This window comes from Rhopalosiphum padi, chromosome 3 (assembly GCF_020882245.1).
Source record: "Rhopalosiphum padi isolate XX-2018 chromosome 3, ASM2088224v1, whole genome shotgun sequence".
Lineage (NCBI taxonomy): Eukaryota > Metazoa > Arthropoda > Insecta > Hemiptera > Aphididae > Rhopalosiphum > Rhopalosiphum padi.
In genome coordinates, this window is record NC_083599.1 from 27290957 (window position 1) to 27302891 (window position 11935).

The 11935-nt window shown below is 25.4% G+C and overlaps 1 non-coding gene across 1 annotated transcript; it reads right to left on the bottom strand.

Annotated features, from left to right (window-relative positions):
• Positions 1-11214: 11214 nt before the first annotated feature.
• Positions 11215-11333, bottom strand: LOC132928096 (5S ribosomal RNA). The gene has a single exon (XR_009661973.1). It is a non-coding gene; the product is annotated as a 5S ribosomal RNA (ribosomal RNA).
• Positions 11334-11935: the final 602 nt, after the last annotated feature.

An 11935-nucleotide genomic window follows, 5' to 3' on the forward strand; every position in this document is an offset into this window, starting at 1 on the left:
ATAGTACGACTCACTGCAGGCACAGCGCCAGAATTTTTTTTTAGGGGGGCGGTAAAGGACAAGTAAATATTTTTTGAAGGGACAAATTCAACAATTTTACTTCTTTTAATAACAATAAAAAAAATTTAGGTGAACACTGTAATACTGTATAAGTGAATTTCTGCATGTAACATACATTTATAACAAAATAGTACCTAATATTTGAAAATAAAAAATTAAGATCTAAACATAAAAACATTTTAACTTTATAGGTACATTTCAGCATAAGACCTAAATTTAATATATGATAGTAATTACTAATTAGTAACATTTAAGTATGAAAATGTGAAATGAAATGAAATTTACACCAAAGACATTTATATTTATCTACTATCATAGGCGTGCATACGGGGGGTTCTGGGTGTGCTTGGGCACCCCCAACATGTAATTGGGACCCCAAAATTTAAGTCTTATAGCATATAATATATGGGTCCGTATTGTACAGTAATTGTACAGTATTGTATAGTAATGTTACTAGAATAAAAATGGTATTTTTTCTAAAATATGTCGTAAAAAAAATTATGTATCGCGGACAAAATGGACAAAAAGTCCGTTTTAAAAAAGTTGGACTAAAAGTTCGGATTCAGTTTTTATAGTCGGACAAAAAGTCCGAGCGCATTTTTAGTGTTGGACAAAAAGTCCAAAAATACAAAATATTTTATATAAGTAATTAATATTTATTTTAAAAATTTAAAAATGTTTGTAGATATTATATATTATACCTAAACTTATATTATTACATTTTTTTCGATTTTCTTATTTTCATTTATAATTATATAATTTATTATTAATTTTAATTTTAATTAATTTTAATAGGTACGTATAGATACATGTATTTAAAAATATTAACATAGGTACAATCACACGATATCTTGGGAACAATAATATCAAAATTTATTTGTAACTAAATACATTTCAATAAACAATGAATTTTATTTTAATTATAAACAAGTCAGTTTAACTAAAACTAAAAAAACTTTTCGTCCGCGATTCCATGCATATACAATGAACAAAATATTATGTCGTGCAATTTAATATATAATATAAAATTGTAAAATTTATATGTTGGTGGGAAACCGACTAATAGACGAACGCCGCTATTTTTAAACATTTTGAATCGTGCCACATTTATCGATTACGGAGAGTGAACAATGAAGATAGTCATCCTATTTATTATTTAAATAACATGTCAGATGTCTATCAAAAATAAATACACTCGTAAACTGTATAAACATAAACTATAAAGTACAGCGCTACAGTGATTGTTGAATAATCGTCGATTAAAATTATGAGGAAATCATCGGTTGAAAACTACTGTCATAATATTTTAATATATATTAAAATCAACGTTATTATTTGTTCTACGTCGACACGTCGTTAAGGAATTCGAAATCCACCAATTGTAAATTGTAATTTTTAAGAGTTCTTTATTATAACAATATAATTATATAACTGTATATTGTATAATAATTAATAATTAATAATAATACTTATTTGACTATTTTATTAGAAATTTAGAACTAGTAAATAATCATTAGTGCACTTTGCGTCTGTGCACTAATGTGTCTCAAGTCATAAACTCATACATAGGCATAAGTTGGGGGGATTTAGGGGGGTTTAGCCCCCCTACCTTTCTTCAAGTTTTTCTAGAAATTTAAGGTTATTTATTAGAGATAATTATAAAATGTAAAACGTAATTTCTAATCAGGATATCCGATAGGCATGTGTTATGTGAATATTTAAGCTTCGTGTATGAATTTTGTATTGCAAATTTGTAATAAAATTAAAATGATTGATCTATACATTAATATTTTATAACGACAACGATAGAAAGTTATGTATTATATGCCGTTAAATAAAATAATTTTGAAGTTTTTATATACATTTAATATAATAAATGTTAAAATAATAACTCTGCAAAAACTTAAACACCAACTGTGTTCAGTGTTTCCTATCCGAAACCCTCAGAGAAATCAGCAACCTTATACATTTCAAATCAGTTCTTAGTTTCTATTACTCCTTATACATAATGACCAATTAAAATGTTAGTTTGTAAAGAAATATAAAACATTGTCGTTATTTGTATTTTATATAAAAAAAAATGTAAACCCTAATTTAGTATTTCAGTACGTAATTTCACATAGCTGATAAAAAAAATTGTATTTTACAAACAGTATACACTACAGGATAGCCGTTCGCTTAAATTCGATGTTTAATATACTTTTGGATTCGGGAAAGAATAACGTTCAGCACATTTTTTCGTATAAAATACTAAACGTATAAACACTAAACATTTGTTTGTAAGTAGGTACTTTGTTAGGTTAGGTATTAAATAGGTACGTTTTTTTTTTTACTCTTACAACATATAATTCCAAACAATTTTCAGGACTTAAAAGAAAATATATGGTATACGGTGGTTTTTGTTTTCCGCCAAAGTGGCTCTTATTCTTTCTTATTTATTCTAAAATAAAAGTGAATGCGCTTTATTAGGTTAGATGTACATTATGAATTTTATTTTTTAAATACAAAGAATAGGTAGAAATTAAATTAAAACATTTAGGTAATTATATTTTACCAGTAAATCCAAAAATTGATGTTCAAAAAGTTTCGAAAAAAAGTTTGTTGTGTCGTTTATCTGACCTATATATGAATATGGCTATATGTATAGGTTAAATGATAATATGATTTATGAGTATGCCAATTGCCCAATATTAATCGAATAATAAAATAAAACCATGGGACTTGGACGAAATAAACTATACCTAATTTGGACTGCCGGATGTTGTTTGCGTACCACTATATTGTTAATTTTGAACTTTTTTATAAGACACTTGCGCATCGTTTTTAATTGATTTTTGGGTTATACACAGGGCCGGATTGGGACTCAGAAACTTACCGAGCACAATAATTTTACCGGCCCATTACTTACAAGTTTTCCATTTACATAAGTACAATTAGGGGGTTTTAGGGGCTATGCACATTTTACATTATACATCGTTTGCGCATCGGCTGTTTAAAATGTCGTACACCATTTGCGTATCAATATTATTTAACAATAGAACTAAAAGAAAGGTGTATGCCTACCTACCCAAAAATGCTAATTGTTTTCTAACTGCGTTCTTAAAATTCGCACATTTCCTAATTTACTCTCGTAATATTCAATTTTAAAATATTATATAGGTATAAGGTATTCGTAGTAATATTGTGTAATTAATAAGTTAGCAAATTAACAACGAAGTTATACAACCAAGTGTACAGGTGATCAATCGATTTGTATTGCATAAGCATAACGTATATCTATCGATCTGGATAGTAAAACGGAGACCCGTCAAGACGTACGATTGTAACTATTACTGTAATAATATATGCATATGCATTTATATATTATTATAACTACAATTCAATTGAACTAATCCAATTTATTTTTAATTGTTTGTATAAATTTATTACATATGATTTATGACAATCATTAAATTTTCAACCAACAATTATTTTTTATACCTTCCAATTGTTTAGAATATTGATGCGCATTTGATGTATGATAATTTGGTACAGGTAAAACAGATAATGCACAAATTACATACGACCAATTTAGGCATAATATCATCGTGAATACTCGCAAGTAGGTTATCGAGAATCACGTCTGTTCCAAAATTGTTATACTTACATATTATTTAGCTTAGTCTTAGTAAATTATATATATACATTATACACATAACTATATTATAACTTATAAGTAGGTAGTATAAAGGTACCTAATACATTTATTTTATAATATACGTCAATCACTATTATAATATATTAATATCTGTTAACCATCGTTACGATGTATTTGTTTATTAATATTTAAATATTTCTACATATTTACCTTATAAATGAGCCGAATAGCAATATGCATAAATAAAATATATTTATTACTATTAAAATAATTTGATTTTTAATTGTATTAACTGCCAGTGTATATATTTGTATTTAGATCATGTGCACCTATGTCTATAATACTAGTATTACTGTTCCTGATGCAATGAAATTGCCATTTTATGAAGTAAGTTCATTATAAATTTACCATTAAAAAAAAAAAATTAAAATTATGTATCCACCGAGATGTAATCACAAAATAATGATCGCCAATACACCTTCAGACCTTCTAGATGGTATCCGTACTCCGTAGAATTCTGCATGTGAATTTTTCCGAATGTATGCTTTATTTTAAAAACGAACGAGACAAACAAATAACCTATAATATAATGCTATAATAGTATGTTTGTCAGACATGATGTATTAATAATGGTAATTTAACTATAGTATAATATGTACCTAATACCTAAATACTTAGTAGTAGGGCAATAAGCAATATTTTATTCGGCCGGAGATTTACGCGATACTTGTTAGTTGTTTGTTATCGCCTAGGCAACAAACCATGTATACAATTTATCACACCGATTACTTTTAAATATAAATATTACAACTTTAAAGTGCTCATAACTCGCTTTAAAATCATGATATTAATAAAATCCCATGACATACCTAGTAGCTACTACCTACCCAAGATAATATTCTTAGCTTTAAGTTGTGTAATATAGGTAAATTTATTTTAATAAGTAAGTAATAACTAACAATTAACATCATAAAACGGATTCGGCTAAACGCAAATTTATCACGTTGTTTGTTAGTAAGGTATAGTCAAGTTAGTCAACACGTTGGAAACGACCCTTTCTTATAGACATATTATGTCATTTTAAGGAGCTTTAGAAAATTATCTTATTTTTTTAAGTGCAATTATGAAACATTACTTATTACTTATTCACTATGCTACAATTTATAATTATAATTATTTACCATTATTTAAAACTTTAAAGTTTTATAACGGTATACAAAGATATTATAGTACTATACGGAAAGTCACCTGGTGAGTGATTAATTGTATTTGGTGAGGGGGAGGGACAAATTTTTTTTTTAAAATATAAATACTGAAAATTTATAGTCAATTAACTTTATTCACCAGTATACAATGTTTCTATTTTAAGAAAATTCTTGTGTGGGCCCGGACCCCTGTACCCTACCTCAGTTACGGCTTTGCCTAAGGTCTACGATTGTATTAATCCAGGCCTGGTGAAAGCACGAAGATAATAAATAAGTATTAGATTTACATTTAGTATTTGGACATACGGACGTATATGATTTAAAGATTTCACAAATTTTTGACTGTTATACGAATATAATCGATTAGTCAAAAGTTTTAAGTATTATTTATTAAATTTTTGTTAGCTTATTCTAGGCTATCTAAACCCATTGTAACTTCTAGGACTTCTCTTCATGTTTCTTTATAATGTGCAATATTGTTAGATATATGACTCAGTACCTCTATATTGCTGTCTAAGCCTTCCCCTTGATCGACTTTTATTAGGTCTACATTTCGTGACCACATAAGTTGATCCTCTTAAGGAAGATTTTCCTTTCGAATATCATTTTGATTTGTTTTCATCAGACGAAAATAATATTAATAAAAATATTATAAAATAATATATAACTTTATTTTTTGCGCTTGTTAGATCTCATCTTGAGTTTGGTTCGATAGACTGGTCACTTAATTACATCACTTTTATTGGCCTTATTAAAAATGTACAACATAAATTCTTAAAATTATTAAATTACAAAATAAATGTTCTATTTACTTCAAATAACTCGTGTAATATGTGAATAATTTAATTAGACTTTATATCTTTGAAGGTTAGAAGTTGCAGATATTATGTTTATTTATGATTTGTTGAATGGTCATATTTTTTCCCCTGCAGAATTGCTCTCTATATGATAGAGTTTAATATAACAAATCACCGATTAAGAAATTCAAACTTATTTCATGTACTATTTTATAAAAATAATTATAGCTCCACTTCTTTCTTTCCTAGAGCATTAAAACTAGCAAATCTTATTACTGATCATGTAGATTTTTTCTTTATGTCACGTATTGTTTTTAATAGAAATAATGTATATTTAGCTTTAAATTTAGTTGTAAATTAATTATCATTATTATGTTATTATTAATGTAATGCTGTTTTGTATTACTATTATTCATTTACCACTGTCTAATTATTATTATTTTGTAACTGTATTTTCATTATTATTTTTTGTCTTACTTTTTATTTTTCGTTTTTACTGTAAAATACTTAACAATGTAAGCCTGATACTGCTCACACAAAAGGGTTATTGCCCGTTTATCATAAATAAATAAATATTTACTTTATAATAATTAATATTATAATTTATAGTCTGTTTACTGTTATACAAATTAGTCGTAATATGAATGACAGTTTAAGATTTCAAGTAGAACTATAAATGTATTAGTCTTGCAACAATGTCTGTTATTTACTTATTCTAGCTACAATTCTATTTTATAAGTATTTGAAGTCACGAAATTATCTGATTATTTTATAGTTATACGAAATTACTAGACATCTTATATTTTAAAAGCTATAAGGCTTGAACACCAAATATAAGTTTCCTTTAATCTTAAGTAAATTATTCTTACTTGAACATACAAGAAAGGTAGTTCAAAGCCACTACATTTTTTTAACGTTTAAAATTTGACGAAATTGAATATTTTTAAACGTGAATAACGATTACTATTCAAGTGTATTTTTGCTATTTTGTTGTAATTCAATAAATATAAATTGTAAGATTTTAAATATTCCACTTTTAATGTCAAGCTATTAATATGACCAATTTATTACAAGTCGATATATTGACATATAGTTTATAAGTTAAAACAAAAATAATTTATTTTAAACTATTATAATAATTATCTAATAATGTATGCAATATGTTTAGCTAAAATTAGTTCAATTCTTGATTATAAATACTAGTATTTAAAATTAATGGCTTGCCTCAAACTATTCTAAAAATTATAAAATATTTCCTAAGTAGGCTAACACACTATCTAAATTTGGAATTGTTTTTATTACCAATGCAATAATTTATGATCAAACTTAAATTCAACACATCCATTTGCACTACACTATTATACAAATATATTCAATAACGTCTATTGACGATACATTCAAACTTTTAAAGTTTTACTTTTATTGATAACACTTTTTATTTTTAATGGAGGAAAAAAATCGAATGACTTTAGAAAAAATACACATAAAAAATAGAAATATTTTCGAAAATGTTGAACGTCATCAATCTAACAAGATTAAAATTCAGATATTAAACAAAAATAAATTACAAATTAAATTCGATCAGAGGGATAAACACTATGCTCGAAGTACCTATTATACATTCAAATAATTCATAGATTCGATATTAAGTATACTATACCATTTCTGTTATTTTCATATTAGATCAGAGATTTTTAATTTGGCAACGAAATAATTGTTTACGACGAAACGCTCGAATATTTGAAGATATTGATGAAAATAAATCAAGTGGATATTTTTCATACTTAAAAAACAGCGAAATTAAAGTAAAACCACCTAGTATTAAAACTTTAATCAAAACCAACAAAATAAGTGAGTTGTAAACATATTATAAATAAACTATAGTACTACAATAAACTACACTTATATTTAAATAGGTTCTTAATACTATTTTCAGATTCACAAATCACACAAAATAAGTTTTCAATAAATTTCCCACAAATAACGACAAACGAGAATTATCAAGACCTGTATTTAAAATTTCAAAAAACATTGGTAAATGACAAAATTACGAGTAAACTTTTAGAAATAATTGAAATGAAAACGGACAACCAAGTTGGTGATGAAAAATATCACAAACCACTGAATAAAGAATTTTACGATTCAAAATACTATGATAAATATATTGACACGAAAAACAATGTCAAATGTTCACTAATTACTAATAAAGGTTAACCTAACCTAGTCTAATATGGTATTAAAATAAATATTAGTATTTACTGTATTTTGATTAAAGTTTATAGATATAAGCTATGAACCGACAATACTAAGTTTTAAATCACAAGATAAGCATAAAGTCATCAAAGAAAATCGTAAGAAATATCGAATTGATGATGAAAACATTTTTACCGAATTAGACAAAAGCGTAACATTATTCCAGAGGCTATTACGAGGAAGAGCTTATCAGACTATGGTTAAAATAAAAACTTAATAATAATAGTAAATTGTAGAATTAATGGTAATTTATTATAGATGATTATGGCAAAAATCAGGTATCAACCTATTTTACATTCAGACGAAGCACCAGAAACACTTGACACTGCAAAAGTACGAGTATAATAATTATCAAAAAAATACAATTTTATACAAGAATGATAGTAAAATATTTAATAATAATAAAATACACCTTCTTACAGAAAATTAAAGAAATTACACGTGCTGATGTATTAGAATATTCCAGAAAAAAACATGTCAGTAGATTTTTCGACACTCTTTCAAACGAATCAATTCATATAAAATATAGTGAAAATAAAAACAAAATGCTGATTCAACAAGGAAATTTGAGTAGAATTGCGAATGAAATGGTAGAAAGAAAAAGAAGACAAAGAGAAATAGCAGGACGACTTGAACAAGACGAAATATTAAAACAAGTGATTATTACACTATAATAATTAATTTCTACTTATCATAAAAAATAGTTAATGAACATGTTTATTTAGTATATATTTTTTATTGATTCTCATTTTATAGTAACAGATTTTTCCTAAATTTCTGATACGATTATTTTAGGATATTATAAATATAATAAAAAATGAATGTACCTAATGTTTTAACTTTTAATGATAAAATTATTAAATAAAATATCAAAAAAAATTATAAATATTAAAAATTATTAGGCTATAATAATATAATATATTAGAATAAAATAAAATAATTATCATGTACCTATAATAATGTATACAATATTGAATATATACTTCCAAAAATAGTTATTGTACTGTTTCGACGTATATAGGTACTAAAAATTCATGAAGATGTAAGTGTTCTCTTCTGTGAAAAAATAATGGAAGAAACAATTAAACGGTCAGCAAAAGAGGAATCATTAAAAGAGATGATGAAGTCATGCAAAAATAAGTTTTATAATATCGAGTATGTTTACTGTTTTGCGTTATATAGTATTTATTTTATTGCAAAAATGTGTTTGATTTTAATATTAATTTCAAGGAGTGATAAAAATATTGAAAAAGAATTAGTTTCCAATTTCATAATACCAGAAGCACAAAAAGTTATATTGAGAGAAAGTCAAAATTATATGAACTAGAATTGTCAACAATAGAATATCGAATAACAATTAATTATAACTCCCGAGACTTTTGAAATTTTGAATAATAGGTAAATTATGAATTTTTCAAATAATTTTAATCTTGTCAACCAATGAATAATATTTATTGTATTTTAATGTTTATTATGTCACTATTATGTGCGTTTAGATCAAAGCTGAAAAAAAAATGTATCAAAAATATTATGTAGTACAATAATTGTTATCTAAGACTAAAATCTTTACAACAATCAAATAAACCAATTAAAATGTGGTAAAATTATTATTTTATAAATTTAAAATTTAAAAGATCATATTATGTGGCTATTTATGTAATGCACTTTGCTTTTATTTCTGAAAAAAAAATAGCTATTGATAGTACAGTATTGATATAGCTTATTTCTATTAATAATAGTTATGTTCATAGGATATATAGTTATAAATTTATAATCATTGAACTATATTGTTTATATAGGTATTGAAATTTAAAACTATTATATAGAATTATTGAAAACTTAGATTGTATTACGATTTATTGGTGTCTTACTCTTACACTTACATTACTATTATGATAGCATACCTACCATGAAGATTAAAAGTTGATTATTTTGATTCAATTACGTTTTTTCAATACCTTCAATTAATATTCTAGCGTTATGTTGTAAACAATTAATCATTGCCAAATTAAAAATCTATAGATCTAAATTTAAAATAGCATAAATATTACTATATTAGTATAATAAAGAATAAGAATTAAAGAATAATAAGAATGTATCTATATTCTATGTAATAGTTGGTTATACACTGAGTTGTTTTACTGCGCGCGATCGTGGTTTTTAGTGATCGAAAGCGGTCGACCGCCCAAAATTGAACATGAGCGCCGAGGGGTCGCTGGCAGTATTTCTCGTATGAATACACCATTTGAATAACCCATGTTTAATTGTAGGCGGTTATCCGCCGCGGATAAAAACCGCAACCAAACCGTTCCGTGTGTAACCACCTTATTAATACCTACTTAATGCATAAATGTTTATCCCACGCACGGCCACGCTGATCCAATTTGGTTTGTAATTACACATACGGTGACCGTTACTTAACTGTGAAATCTTGAAATTTTTCCTACAAAACTGAAAATATATGTACAAACAAAATCAAAGTAAAACATCTATCAAATCCAACAAAAAACTTAAGTTGTATAAACACATTTAAATTTAATTATATGTCAATAAACTAGTATTACCTATACTTATGTAGTTATGTTTAAATATTTAACACACAAAATAAGTTTTTTACGCGTACCAACAAATGAGTATTATTAAGACCTATATTTATAAATGAAAAAAATATTGATATATGAAAAAATTACGAGTAAACTTTTAGAAATGTTTGAAACAAAAACGGACAACCAAGTTGGTGATAAAAAATATCACAAACCGCTGAATGTGATTCAAATTATTGTGACAATTAACAGTGGCGTATTTAGGATTTTATCAAGGGGGATATACGTTGGCATTTTGGCAAACATATAATTTCCTCGACAGGAGGACCCCCTCCCTTATCATCATCACTGTTTCTAAAAAATATTGAGAATTTATAAGCTTATTATCAATAAGTACCTATATACACATACATATATAAATTTGTATTATTTTGTTTTGAAGATTTATTATTCATAGGTAATTCATTTTTTATAAAATAAAGAAAAGCATAAGAATACAATATGTAGTACCTATTTATAAATATACAAATTTATACTGGCTACCAGCCAATGCTTCGAAGGTACTTATTATACAAGATTTTTATAAATACTTAATTATAGTATGATAATTAAATAAATTAATAGAATTATGGACATATAATATAATAGGTAATTTATAAACTGAAAATGAAATATAAATATAATAAAAATATAATTTATAAATTACAAATTCAAAAAAAAGCCAACGGCACGTAGTGTTCCTAAGCGGTCACCCATCCAAGTACTAACTACGCCCGACAGTGCTTTACTTCAGTGATCGGACTAGAACTGGTGTATTCAATGTGGTATGGTCGTTGGCAATCTAAATTTGTTTATCCTAATTAATTTAGGTACAAGTAAACTGGTAATTAAAATAATTAAATTGTAATATTATAATTTATAATACTTAAAATTTTAGATTCTAAGTGGAGCGAATGAGTGATGCATGTATTGATTTTACAATGACATGTCTATTTTTTTTTAGTTACATATAATTATCTATCATATTTCAAAATTTATTTAATTATTACTATTTAGGTATTTTTAAAAATTAAAAATCACCTATTAGGGCAGTAAAAATCTTTCATTTTTCAACTTGGGGTGGAAGTTCTGGTAGAAAATAAGATTTATTTGGTACTATTAAGTTGGTAAAATTAGTAGGTATTTAATTATTTTAATAATACATATTTATACGTAATAATATCTTAAAAGAAATCAAAAATGATATTGCGTTAAGTAGAATTCTTAACATTTAATACACTTAAAACTTTAAATCCCACAAATAATGTTTTTGAATTGTATTATAATAAAATTTGTAATTTTAACGAAATTTATCAAAAATCTTAATTATTCAAATGCATATTAAAAAAATTGTGCTTATGTATTTTTAATTTTCATATAGATATAAGAATATATAAGGAT